The 12,513-nt window shown below is 54.6% G+C and overlaps 1 long non-coding RNA gene across 1 annotated transcript; it reads left to right on the top strand.

Moving 5' to 3' along the window:
• Positions 1-878: 878 nt before the first annotated feature.
• Positions 879-6,210, top strand: LOC122382932. Its single transcript, XR_006256751.1, has 2 exons — positions 879-1,079; positions 5,967-6,210. It is a non-coding gene; the product is annotated as an uncharacterized LOC122382932 (long non-coding RNA).
• Positions 6,211-12,513: the final 6,303 nt, after the last annotated feature.

Below are 12,513 nucleotides of genomic sequence, written 5' to 3'. Positions count from 1 at the left end.
TGCCCTGGCTCCTGTCAGCTCCTTGTTGACCTCTGTCGACCTCTGTCAACCTCTGTCGACCTTTTCTTACAACCTCTTCTGTCAACCTCTTTTGTCGACCTCTGTTGACCTCTGTCGACCCTGCCCTGCCCTGGCTCCTGCCCTGCCCTGGCTCCTGCCCTGCCCTGGCTCCTGCCCTGGCCTGGCTCCTGCCCTGGCTTGGCTCCTACCCTGCCCTGGCTCCTGCCAGCTCCTGTCAGCTCCTGTCAGCTCCTTGTCGACCTCTGTCGACCTCTGTCGACCCTGCCCTGCCTTGCCCTGTCCTGGCTCCTGTCAGCTCCTGTCAGCTCCTTGTCGACCTCTGTCAACCTCTGTCAACCCTGTCCTGCCCTGCCCTGCCCTGCCCTGCCCTGGCTCCTGCCCTGCCCTGTCCTGGCTCCTGTCAGCTCCTGTCAGCTCTCCTGTCAGCTCCTGTCAGCTCTCCTGTCAGCTCCTGTATAACTCCCCTTCCCTATTCAGGAGCTGGTGCTGCTGATATCTGCCTCTGTCCGCCTCTGTCCGCCACTGTCGACCTCTGTCCGCCTCTGTAGACCTCTCTTGACCTCTGTCGACCTCTGTCGACCTCTGTCGACCCCTGTGGACACATGTCGACCCTGCCCTGCCCTGGCTCCTGTCAGCTCCTGTCAGCTCCTTGTCAACCTCCGTCGACCTCTGTCGACCTCTGCCAACCTCTGTCGACCTCGTCTTACGACCTCTTCTGTCGACCTCTTTTGTCGACCTCTGTCGACCTCTTTTGTCGACCTCTGTCGACCTCTGTCGACCCTGCCCTGCCCTGCCCTGCCTTGGCTCCTGCCCTGCCTTGGCTCCTGCCCTGCCCTGGCTCTTACCCTGCCCTGCCCTGCCCTGGCTCCTGTCAGCTCCTGTCAGCTCCTTGTCAACCTCTGTCGACCTCTGTCGACCTCTGTCGACAGGGGCGATGCCAGGTACCATCAACAGTGGGGAATGGAATGACTGACCGAGGTGACTTGAGATACCGTAAACAGTGGGGCAGGGGCGACTCTTCTGTCCGACCTGACCGAAGTCTGTCCGACCTGGCAGAGGTATGTGGGACCTAACAAAGGTATGTGTGACCTGACAGAGGTATGTGGGAGCTTACATAGATATGTGGAACCTGACAGACGTCTGACAACCCTTCCCGAGGTCTGTCAGGCACCTGACTGAGGTCTTTCAGACCTGACTGAGATCTGTCAGACCTGACCACCAAGGTCTGTCCCACCTGCCAGACGTTTGCGGGACCTGACAGAGGTATGTGGGACCTGACAGAGGTATGTGGGACCCGACAGAGCTATGTGGCACCTGACAGAGGTATGTAAGACCTGTGAGAGGTCTGTAGGAGCTGACAGAGATATGTGGAACCTGACAGACGTCTGACAACCCTCCTATGTGGACCCTCCCTGTCTGTAGGAGCTGACAGAGATATATGGAACCTGACAGACGCCTGACAAACCTGGCCGAGGTCTGTCAGAGACCTGACTGAGGTCTCTCAGACCTGACTGAGGTATGTCAGACCTGACAGAGGTATGTAAGACGTATCTGAGGTCTGTAGGAGCTGACAGAGATATATGGAACCTGACAGACATCTGACAACCCTGGCCGTAGTCTGTCAGAGACTTGACTGAGATCTTTTAGATCTGACCGAGGTCTCTCAGACCTGACCGAGGTCTCTCAGACCTGACCGAAGTCTCTCAGACCTGACCTAGGTCTCTCAGACCTGACCGAGGTCTCTCCGACCTGACCGAGGTCTGTCAGACCTGACAGAGGTATTTGAGACCTGACAGAGGTCTGTAGGAGCTGACAGAGATATATGGAACCTGACAGACGTCTGACAACCCTGGCCGAGATCTGTCAGAGACCTGATTGAGGTCTGTCAGACCTGACCGAGGTCTCTCCGACCTGACCGAGGACTGTCAGACCAGACCGAGGTCTGTCAGACGTGACAGAGGCATGTGAGACCTGACAGAGGTCTGTAGGAGCTGACAGAGATATGTGGAACCTGACAGACGTCTGACAACCCTCCTATGTGGACCCTCCCTGTCTGTAGGAGCTGACAGAGATATATGGAACCTGACAGACGGCTGACAAACCTGGCCGAGGTCTGTCAGAGACCTGACTGAGGTCTTTCAGACCTGACTGAGGTCTTTCAGACCTGACTGAGGTCTTTCAGACCTGACTGAGGTCTGTCAGACCTGACAGAGGTATGTAAGACCTATCTGAGGTCTGTAGGAGCTGACAGATATATATGGAACCTGACAGACATCTGACAACCCTGACCGTAGTCTGTCAGAGACCTGACTGAGATCTCTCAGACCTGACCGAGGTCTCTCAGACCTGACCGAGGTCTCTCCGACCTGACCGAGGTCTCTCCGACCTGACCGAGGTCTGTCAGACCTGACAGGTATGTAAGACCTGTCAGAGGTCTGTAGGAGCTGACAGAGATAAATGGAACCTGACAGACGTCTGACAACCCTGGCCGAGGTCTGTCAAAGACCTGACTGAAGTCTCTCAGACCTGACCGAGGTCTCTGAGACCTGACCGAGGTCTCTCCGACCTGACCGAGGTCTCTCCGACCTGACCGAGGTCTGTCAGACCTGACAGAGGTATGTAAGACCTGTCAGAGGTCTGTAGGAGCCGACAGAGATAAATGGAACCTGACAGACGTCTGACAACCCTGGACGAGGTCTGTCAAAGACCTGACTGAAGTCTCTCAGACCTGACCGAGGTCTCTCCGACATGACCGAGGTCTGCCAGACCTGACCGAGGTCTGTCAGACCTGACAGAGGTATGTGAGACCTCACAGAGGTATGTAAGATCTAGCTGAGGTCTGTAGGAGCTGACAGAGATATATGGAACCTGACAGACGTCTGACAACCCTGGCCGAGATCTGTCAGAGACCTGATTGAGGTCTGTCAGACCTGATTGAGGTATGTCAGACCTGATTGAGGTCTGTCAGACCTGACCCGAGGTCTCTCCGACCTGACCGAGGACTGTCAGACCAGACCGAGGTCTGTCAGACGTGACAGAGGCATGTGAGACCTGACAGAGGTCTGTAGGAGCTGACAGAGATATGTGGAACCTGACAGACGTCTGACAACCCTCCTATGTGGACCCTCCCTGTCTGTAGGAGCGGACAGAGATATATGGAACCTGACAGACGCCTGACAAACCTGGCCGAGGTCTGTCAGAGACCTGACTGAGGTCTCTCAGACCTGACTGAGGTCTGTCAGACCTGACAGAGGTATGTCAGACCTGACAGAGGTATGTAAGATATATCTGAGGTCTGTAGGAGCTGACAGGTACAGGGTGTCCCATAAGTTCGTTCTCACCTAAATTTTACGTTTTTAGGCTCTCTTGCTTAAAGGCACGCTGAAATTGGTTCGTTACTGGGCTTGTGTGGTTGCCATGGCTGGTAGAAATATGCTCCACAGTAACTAATTTCTGTAGACAAAATAGTTTTTGCTAGAGAGCCCGTTTCCTACACAGACGGCTAACGCCGCAACATAGAGGTCTCCAATACGGGTACGTCTCGGTATTTAGTCAGCACGTGACCATTCGCGACGATTGAGGGTGATTGAGGCCTACCAGTCTGTAGACAATGTCCATCGCTAACTGGACGCACAGTCAGCAAGTGACACCGATGATTTGTCGGGAGTCAATCATTGCAAGTTTATCCTCTTTTTTGTCAGCACTCAGGAGTGAGCCATGTGGCCAAAACTGTGTGGCGCCAAAGTGGCCATCAAAAAGGTCAAAGGGTTAGAAAGTTGGTAAACAGACTTTTCAGGATGGATTACCAGCTGTCTAAGAGTGTTCTTTCGGGGTACATAACTCAAGGTGACTTAAGCTTTGCTTACCGGAGGGCTCAAAACAGTCAAAAACGTCTTAAAATGGCCAAACATGAGTTTCGTTATGCCTGAGGCTAAAAAAACTAAAGGGCTGAGGACATCAACCAGGTCATCTGGACTAACTAGTCCACGTTCGAGATGAAACACCCGTCCAAACCCGAAAACAACCCCATAAGGGCGAAGGAGGAGGCCTCCGTTTCGTTCCGTTATGTTCCTATGCGAAAGGCCAAGGTCACGGTATTGTGGGGTTATAGGCGTCCAGACGCTGACCAGGTTGCGAATGGTGTCCCAGAAACAGCTTTGGGAAGCATAATGCTTTTCCAAGAACATCTAGTAGGAGTTTCAACCCTCAAGCTTAACTCGAAACGCGAGTATGAACACATTTATAGAGGAGAAAATGGCATCCGAGAGGTCGTAGGCCCATCTTCAGGCAAGACAGTGCATCAGTGCACAGGTCAAGCAAAGCTTAAAAGCGGTGCAAGGAGACTGTGACAGGCGTTTGTGGCAAGACCACATGTCAGGCACCTCATCGGATCAAAATTTCATAAAAATTTGTTGGTTATGCTGAAAATTAGGCTCGTCGAAGCGTAGCGCTGTTCCAGCCTCGAGGAGCTCACGACGCATGTCATGTCAGTCTGGATTAACTTTAAGCCTGCTATGCAGCCAAACATGCCGGTTGGCGTGCCGCAGCATGTGTTCATGTGTTTGCCTATTAAATGGGGAGCACATTGAGGGGTCACAAATATATCAAGACGCAATGTACTCTGTTTCACATGCAAATATAATGTGAGAACGAACTTATGAGACACCCTGTATATGGAACCTGACAGACATCTGACAACCCTGGCCGTAGTCTGTCAGAGACCTGACTGAGATCTTTCAGATCTGACCGAGGTCTCTCAGACCTGACCGAGGTCTCTCAGACCTGACCGAGGTCTCTTAGACCTGACCGAGGTCTCTTAGACCTGACCGAGGTCTCTTAGACCTGACCGAGGTCTCTTAGACCTGACCGAGGTCTCTCCGACCTGACCGAGGTCTGTCAGACCTGACAGAGGTATGTGAGACCTGACAGAGGTCTGTAGGAGCTGACAGAGATATATGGAACCTGACAGACGTCTGACAACCCTGGCCGAGATCTGTCAGAGACCTGATTGAGGTCTGGCAGACCTGACAGACGTCTGTGGGACCTGAGAAAGGTATGTGGGACCTGACAGAGGTATGTGGGACCTGACTGAGGTATGTAAGACCTGTCAGAGGTCTGTAGGAGCTGACAGAGATATGCGGAACCTCACAGACCTCTGACAACCCTGGCCGAGGTCTGTCAGAGACCTGATTGAGGTCTCTTAGACCTGACTGAGGTCTGCCAGACCTGACAGAGGTATGTAAGACCTGTGAGAGGTCTGTAGGAGCTGACAGAGATATGTGGAACCTGACAGACTTCTGACAGCCCTCCTATGTGGACCCTCCCTGTCTGTAGGAGCTGACAGAGATATATGGAACCTGACAGACGTCTGACAACCCTGGCCGAGGTCTGTCAAAGACCTGACTGAAGTCTCTCAGACCTGACCGAGGTTTCTCCGACCTGACCGAGGTCTGCCAGACCTGACAGAGGTATGTGAGACCTGACAGAGGTCTGTAGGAGCTGACAGAGATATGTGGAACCTGACAGACGTCTGACAACCCTGGCCGAGGTCTGCCAAAGACCTGACTGAGGTCTTTCAGACCTGACCGAGGTCTCTCCGACCTCAGTCTGACTGCCCCATGTTAACTGCCCCTGTTAACAGTTGACTGCCCCATGTTAACTGTTGACTACCCCTGCCCCACTGTTAACGGTACCTGGAGTCGCCCCTGCCGCACTGTTTACGGTACCTGAAGCCGCCTCTGCCCTGCCCTGCCCTGTCCTCCTGTCAGCTCCTGTCAGCTCTCTAAGTCAGCTCTGCTCTGCTCGCTCTGCTCTGCCCCGCCTTGCTCTGCTCTGCTCTGTCAGCTCTGCTGTACACTGCTCTGCTCTGTTAGCTCTGCTCTGTGTGCTCTGTCTTGTCTGTGTGTACATTATAAGCTGACCTTCCCGTGACCTCTCGCCGGCAGCACGCTGCATGGCTACGAGGAGTCGGTTTCGTGCCTGTCGTTCGGCGGTTCGGCCGGTGTGCTGGTCTCCGGCTGTCTGGGCGGCGAGCTGCGTCTTTGGCGACCACATTCGGGACGCACCACACTGCTGGCCCTGCAGCAGATGGCACACCGTCTGGGTGTTACCTGCTGCCATAATCTATTATCCATCAGCAAACCATATGTATGTTTTCTTTCTGAATAAAAATGTGCCTGGGCAAGTAAATCGGAACATCTTTCAATGGATCAGTGTTATTCGACGCAAAGCCTGATCACAATCCAGCGGAAAAGGCTATCCCACTCTACACTGGGGCTCCACACGATTCCCACGCCTGCTAGGGGGAGGGCTACTGAACAGTGAACACCCCCCCCCCCCATTCCAACTCAACTCCTGGACAACAACGGGTGTTGGGAGTATTAGAACGAGTATTAGAACGAAAGAGTGAGAAGCTGGTGCTGCTGATGTCTGTAACTCCCCCTCCCTATTCAGGAGCTGATGTCCTCCAACGGCGGAGTGGGTGGTGGCGCCGCAGGGTCGATGGAAGGGGACAAAAGAGCGCGCGGCGTGTGACACCAGCATTCGACGTTTATTCCAACGACAATCAGCGAGGATTATTCGGAAGGTCAATCCTTGCTACACCGGCGACAATCAGACGCTATCTGTGATACGCCCACCCACACAATCTGCACTGCACACGCACCCAAACAAACACAGACATGCACGAGGAGCGAACAGGACATTATCGATGGTCTAACGCAGGCCCGCGCGGAGACGTTGACTTTACATTCATAACATCCATCCTAGCGCGCTATTCCACTGATGAGCCTGGCGACGGCACTGGGCCGGTCCCTCGAGCCGGCGGCCTGGAAGTAGGTACCGAGTTTGTATCAGAAGGCCGGTTACGGCCGGCGACTTTCCGAGCTGGCGCACTTCCGCGCCGTAATTTGATGCCTCTTACGTCCCTACACTCTACAGAGTACGCGCTGCACTGCAGCATCATAGGACAACGCTGTCGGCGGAATCAGCACGGGCCCCCAGCGGTACGCGCATGTCCGTCCCCAGCGGTAAATAAAGCCTCGGCTCCGCGCCGGAGCGGGTGGCCGGCCGGCTCTCGGTCAGCGAGGCATCACATACGTGTCCCGCGGCCGTCTGAGTCCGCCGGCGGCCTCCATCACTGCGTCGCCGGGTCGATAGGGCACGCCGCCTTCCCCAGCGCGACCGCCGGCCGCACTGCCCGCCTGACGCGGCGCTAACGGATGTGTCCACCGAGAGCTGGTCGGACCGGCATGACGCTTCTTGGCGACCACGAGTGGCCTCCGCGCGCGCCAGCCGCCGGGGCACCACCATGGTGGGATGAGCCACCACCTTTGTTCCTTTGTCCTAGAGGAGTCCTCCGTCAGCCTCTGCGGCACACAGCTGGGCTGCCCTCCCGGTCCCGTCACGGCGGCTGTCGATCCGGCGACAAGACGTGACGTGACTGACGGTTGCAGTGACGTGACGGTGGTGTTGACGTGACATCCACCGCGTCACACCGTTAGCAGGAGCAGCAGCGTTCTGGCTAAACCGTTTCACAAATGGCTGCACCGGGCCGGACACACAGTGCGCCTGCCAAACCAATACACAGACGGGCTCCGGCGCCGGGCCGGTCTCGGCGGGCCGTCCGTCTACGAGCTGGTCGACGGAGCCGAGTCAGGGGCCGGGGCCGGCTCGGCAGACGATGAGGACGGCCCGGCAGCCGAGGACGGGCCGGCGCCCTCCTCCGACTTGGCCTCCAGCAACTCCTCTTCCTTCTCCATCAGCTGTCGGGCCAGCTTCACCGCGTAGAACTCGTTGTAGTGCGACTTGCGCTTGGCCTCGAACTGGCGGTGCGCCGCTGTGGGGCAGACGGGGAGGGGGTGTCAGGTACAGGCAGACAGAGGAATGTAGGGGGTGCGTGGGTGTCAGATACAGACACACAGGGGACGGTAGGGGTGGGGTGACTGGTGACGCGGGGCGCACCGTCATCCCGGCGGTCATGACTCACGGGCCCGTCATGCGGCAGCAGTTCGGCCGGTGCAGCCCGGCGCTCCCTGCTGATCGGTCCGAGGATGCCTTGTTGAGTTTGTCGGACCTGACAAAGATCTGTCGAGCCTGACCGAAGTCTGTCAGAGACCTGACTGAGGTCTTTCAGATCTGACCGAGGTCTTACAGATCTGACCGAGGTCTCGCCGACCTGACCGAGGTCTGCCAGACCTGACAGAGGTATGTGAGACCTGACAGAGGTCTGTAGGAGCTGACAGAGATATGTGGAACCTGACAGACATCTGACAACCCTGGCCGAGGTCTGTCAAAGACCTGACTGAGGTCTTTCAGACCTGACCGACGTCTCTCCGACCTGACCGAGGTATGCCAGACCTGACAGAGGTATGTGGGACCTGACAGAGGTATGTAAGACCTGTCAGAGGTCTGTAGGAGCTGACAGAGATATATGGAACCTGACGGACGTCTGACAACCCTGGCCGAGATCTGTCAGACCTGATTGAGGTCTTTCAGATCTGACCGAGGTCTCTCAGACCTGACCGAGGTCTCTCCGACCTGACCGAGGTATGTGAGACCTGACAGAGGTCTGTTAGAGCTGACAGAGATATGTGGAACCTGACAGACGTCTGACAACCCTGGCCGAGGTCTGTCAAAGACCTGACTGAGGTGTTTCAGATCTGACCGAGGTCTCTCAGACCTGACCGAGGTCTTTCCGACCTTACAGAGGTCTTTCAGACCTTACAGAGGTCTGCCAGACCTGACAGAGGTATGTGAGACCTGACAGAGGTCTGTAGGAGCTGACAGAGATATATGGAACCTGACAGACGTCTGACAACCCTGGCCGAGGTTTGTCAGAGACCTGACTGAGGTCTTTCAGATCTGACCGAGGTCTCTCAGACCTGACCGAGGTCTCGCCGACCTGACCGAGGTCTGCCAGACCTGACAGAGGTATGTGAGACCTGACAGAGGTCTGTAGGAGCTGACAGAGATATGTGGAACCTGACAGACGTCTGACAACCCTGGCCGAGGTCAGTCAGAGACCTGACTGAGGTCTTTCAGATCTGACCGAGGTCTCTCTGTCTCACAGACGTCTGACAACCCTGGCCGAGGTCTGTCAGACACCTGACTGAGGTCTCTCAGACCTGAATGAGGCCTGTCAGACCTGACCAAGGTCTGCCCGACCTGCCAGACGTTTGCGAGACCTGACAGAGGTATGTGGGACATGACAGAGGTCTGTTAGACCTGTCTGAGGCAGTGCTGGAAATGAGGCCGCTTTCTGGTCCCGGCGTTTTATTCTCCGGGTGAGTTAGCCCCGTCTAGCGCTTAGCCTTTCGGGACCCTCTCAGAGCCGCGGTTGTTTTTGCCGCCCGGCCCATTCGAGATGCAAAGTTGATAGTCGCACGAAGTTTATTTGGGGCCTCTGAATATACGACTTCGAAATTAATCGATTCTACAAAACCTTTTTCTTTCATCTATATGCATACATTTAACAGTAACTCCAGACTAGACTGGTTTGGCTGGCCCTAAATAAGCTTCGTGTGACTTTTAACTTTGCAACTCGACTGGAGCGAGCGGCGAAAACAACCGCGACCCTGAGTGGGTCCCGAAAGGCTAAACGCTGGACGGGATTAACCCGCGAGGAGAATAAAACGCCGGGACCAGAAAGCGGCCTCATTTCCAGCACTGGTCTGAGGTCAGATGACTTCAGTGAGGTCTCTGACAGACCTCGGCCAGGTTTGTCAGACGTCTGTCAGGTTCCACATATCTCTGTCAGCTCCTATAGACCTCTGACAGGTCTTACATACCTCTGTCAGGTCCCACATACCTCTGTCAGGTCACACATACCTTTGTGAGGTCCCACATACCTCTGCCAGGTCGGACAGACTTTGGTCAGGTCGGACAGAGTCGCCCCTGCCCCACTGTTTACGGTACCTCGAGTCACCTCGGTCAGTCATTCCATTCCCCACTGTTGCTGGTACCTGGCATCGCCCCTGTCGACAGAGGTCGACAGAGGTTGACAAGGAGCTGACAGGAGCTGACAGGAGCCAGGGCAGGGCAGGGCAGGAGCCAGGGCATGGCAGGGCAGGAGCCAAGGCAGGGCAGGGCAGGGTCGACAGAGGTCGACAGAGGTCGATAAAAGAGGTCGACAGAAGAAGAGGTCGACAGAGGTTGACAGAGGTCGACAGAGGTCGACAGAGGTTGACAAGGAGCTGACAGGAGCCAGGGCAGGGCAGGGCAGGGTCGACAGAGGTCGACAGGGGTCGACATGTGTCCACAGGGGTCGACAGAGGTCGACAGAGGTGGACAGAGGTCGAGAGAGGTCTACAGAGGCGGACAGAGGTCGACAGTGGCGGACAGAGGTGGACAGAGGCAGATATCAGCAGCACCAGGTCCTGAATAGGGAAGTGGAGTTATACAGGAGCTGACAGGTGCTGACAGGAGGTGACAGTAGCTGACAGAAGAGCTGACAGGAGGGAGCCAGGACAGGACAGGGCAGGAGCCAGGGCAGGGCAGGGCAGGGCAGGACAGGGTTGACAGAGGTTGACAGAGGTCGACAAGGAGCTGACAGGAGCTGACAGGAGCCAGGACAGGGCAAGGCAGGGCAGGGTCGACAGAGGTCGACAAGGAGCTGACAGGAGCTGACAGGAGCTGGCAGGGGCCAGGGCAGGGCAGGAGCCAGGGCAGGGCAGGAGCCAGAGGGCTGTTCACGACGTCGGTTTATCCCGTTTAATAAACCGTAAACATGTTTATTTTTTGAAGGACCAATCAGCGTCGACCCGATCCTGACGTCACAGCTCGTCAATGACGTCAGACCTCCGCCGTAAACCGTTTATGCGGTTGATGCCTCAGAGCATCAACATGGCGCGTAAACGCGTTTATGTGACAATGATGGCGATGTGCGGCAAACTCGTGAGGCTAGTTGAGTTAGGAAAATTGAATTCGGACAGTTCAGGGGCTGGTAGGTGGGTAAATGAGTTTCAAAATAACTCTGTACGGGTTGCAGAGGACTGGAATGGTAGGTTTTATTATTTCATTTTAATTAAGACCTATTTTGAGCATCGTCCCCTGCTAACCAGCGTCTAGCGTCGTGAGTATTTTGTGATGAAAACTGTCCTTATTCTTGCAATATGTCATGATATGGGACATATTTCCATCAGATTATCTTTTCTTTGCACCTTTTACAGTATCGTCTCAACTGCTTATTAGTTGTCACTGTTTAAGTAAACACTTGTGTTTCGTAAACGTAAACGCCGTGTGACGTCACAGCCGGGAACGTGCCCCGAGGGCAGTTTATGTAAACCACATAAACCGACGTCGTGAACAGCCCTCAGGGCAGGGCAGGGCAGGGCATTGCAGGGTTGACAGAGGTCAACAAGGAGCTGACAGGAGCTGACACGAGCCAGGGCAGGGCAGGGCAGGGCAGGGCAGGGTCAACAAAGGTCGACAGAAGAGGTCGACAGAGGTCAGAAAGGGTCAACAAGGGATGACAGAGGTGGACATGGTCAACAGGGGTCAACAGGGGTCGACAGAGGCCGACAGAGGCGGACAGAGGCCGACAGTGGCGGACAGAGGCAGACATCAGCAGCACCAGCTCCTGAATAGGGTGGGGGAGTTATAGACATCAGCAGCACCAGCTTCTCACTGGGGAAGGGGGAGTTACAGAAACACCAGCAGCTCCAGCTGAGTCTCCAGCACCACCTGCTACGGCTGGGGATCGATGCACTAGTTCCTCACTGAACAGTGGACACATAACGGGAGGGAAGAATGTTGAGCACACTCGGACGGATCGGATCAGCTGTTGCGGCTCATTTTAAGCAGCGGGCATATGGAACAAGATTGCTCAAATGCTTCAGCAGCCCTAGGCTCTGCATACCAGCAGAGTGGGCGGCTGACATCACCTGACATCACCTGGGAATGACGCAGACAGAGCAGCTCTACTACATCTATGCTGCATATGTCCGAGCTGCCCCCGATTCTAATTGACATTGGCCAGTTAGCTTTGACTAAGTTCATCTCCATTTATACTGCAGCAGATACCAAAAAGCAGAGGTAGGTGTTAAGTCTCAGTAGGCATTATATTGGGATAAATTAGGACTTCATATTGCATTGCACAGGTAGGTATGTACCTACATGATAAAGTAGATTTTTTGAAGAGGGTGTTATGAGGGCTTTAGGATTGACTAGGCAAGGCTTAATAAGTTTCTTTGCAAAAAATATGCGAAGGACCACCCTAGCGTATCAACAGAGCATGCAATCTAATACACAGACCTCACCAAAGTATATAAAAACACTTAAAAACACAATTTAATACACTATAACACGCTATATTTTTGTTTACGCGCCGAGATCGAATCAAACGCGTCAGTCAAGATGCCTGGCGGCCATGTTTGAATTAAACTTGTAATTATTTTTATTCACATATCTATATTTGAGTCGTGCCGCGCTTAGATTTTATTTTTGCTGAGTATCAAAAGCAAAATTGTAAAACCAAAATTATTCTCACGAAAT

This window comes from Amphibalanus amphitrite, unplaced genomic scaffold (assembly GCF_019059575.1).
Source record: "Amphibalanus amphitrite isolate SeventyFive unplaced genomic scaffold, NRLGWU_Aamphi_draft 000150F_arrow, whole genome shotgun sequence".
Taxonomy (NCBI): domain Eukaryota; kingdom Metazoa; phylum Arthropoda; class Thecostraca; order Balanomorpha; family Balanidae; genus Amphibalanus; species Amphibalanus amphitrite.
The sequence above is the reverse complement of the archived record's forward strand: the minus strand, read 5'-3'. Positions and strand labels throughout refer to the sequence as shown.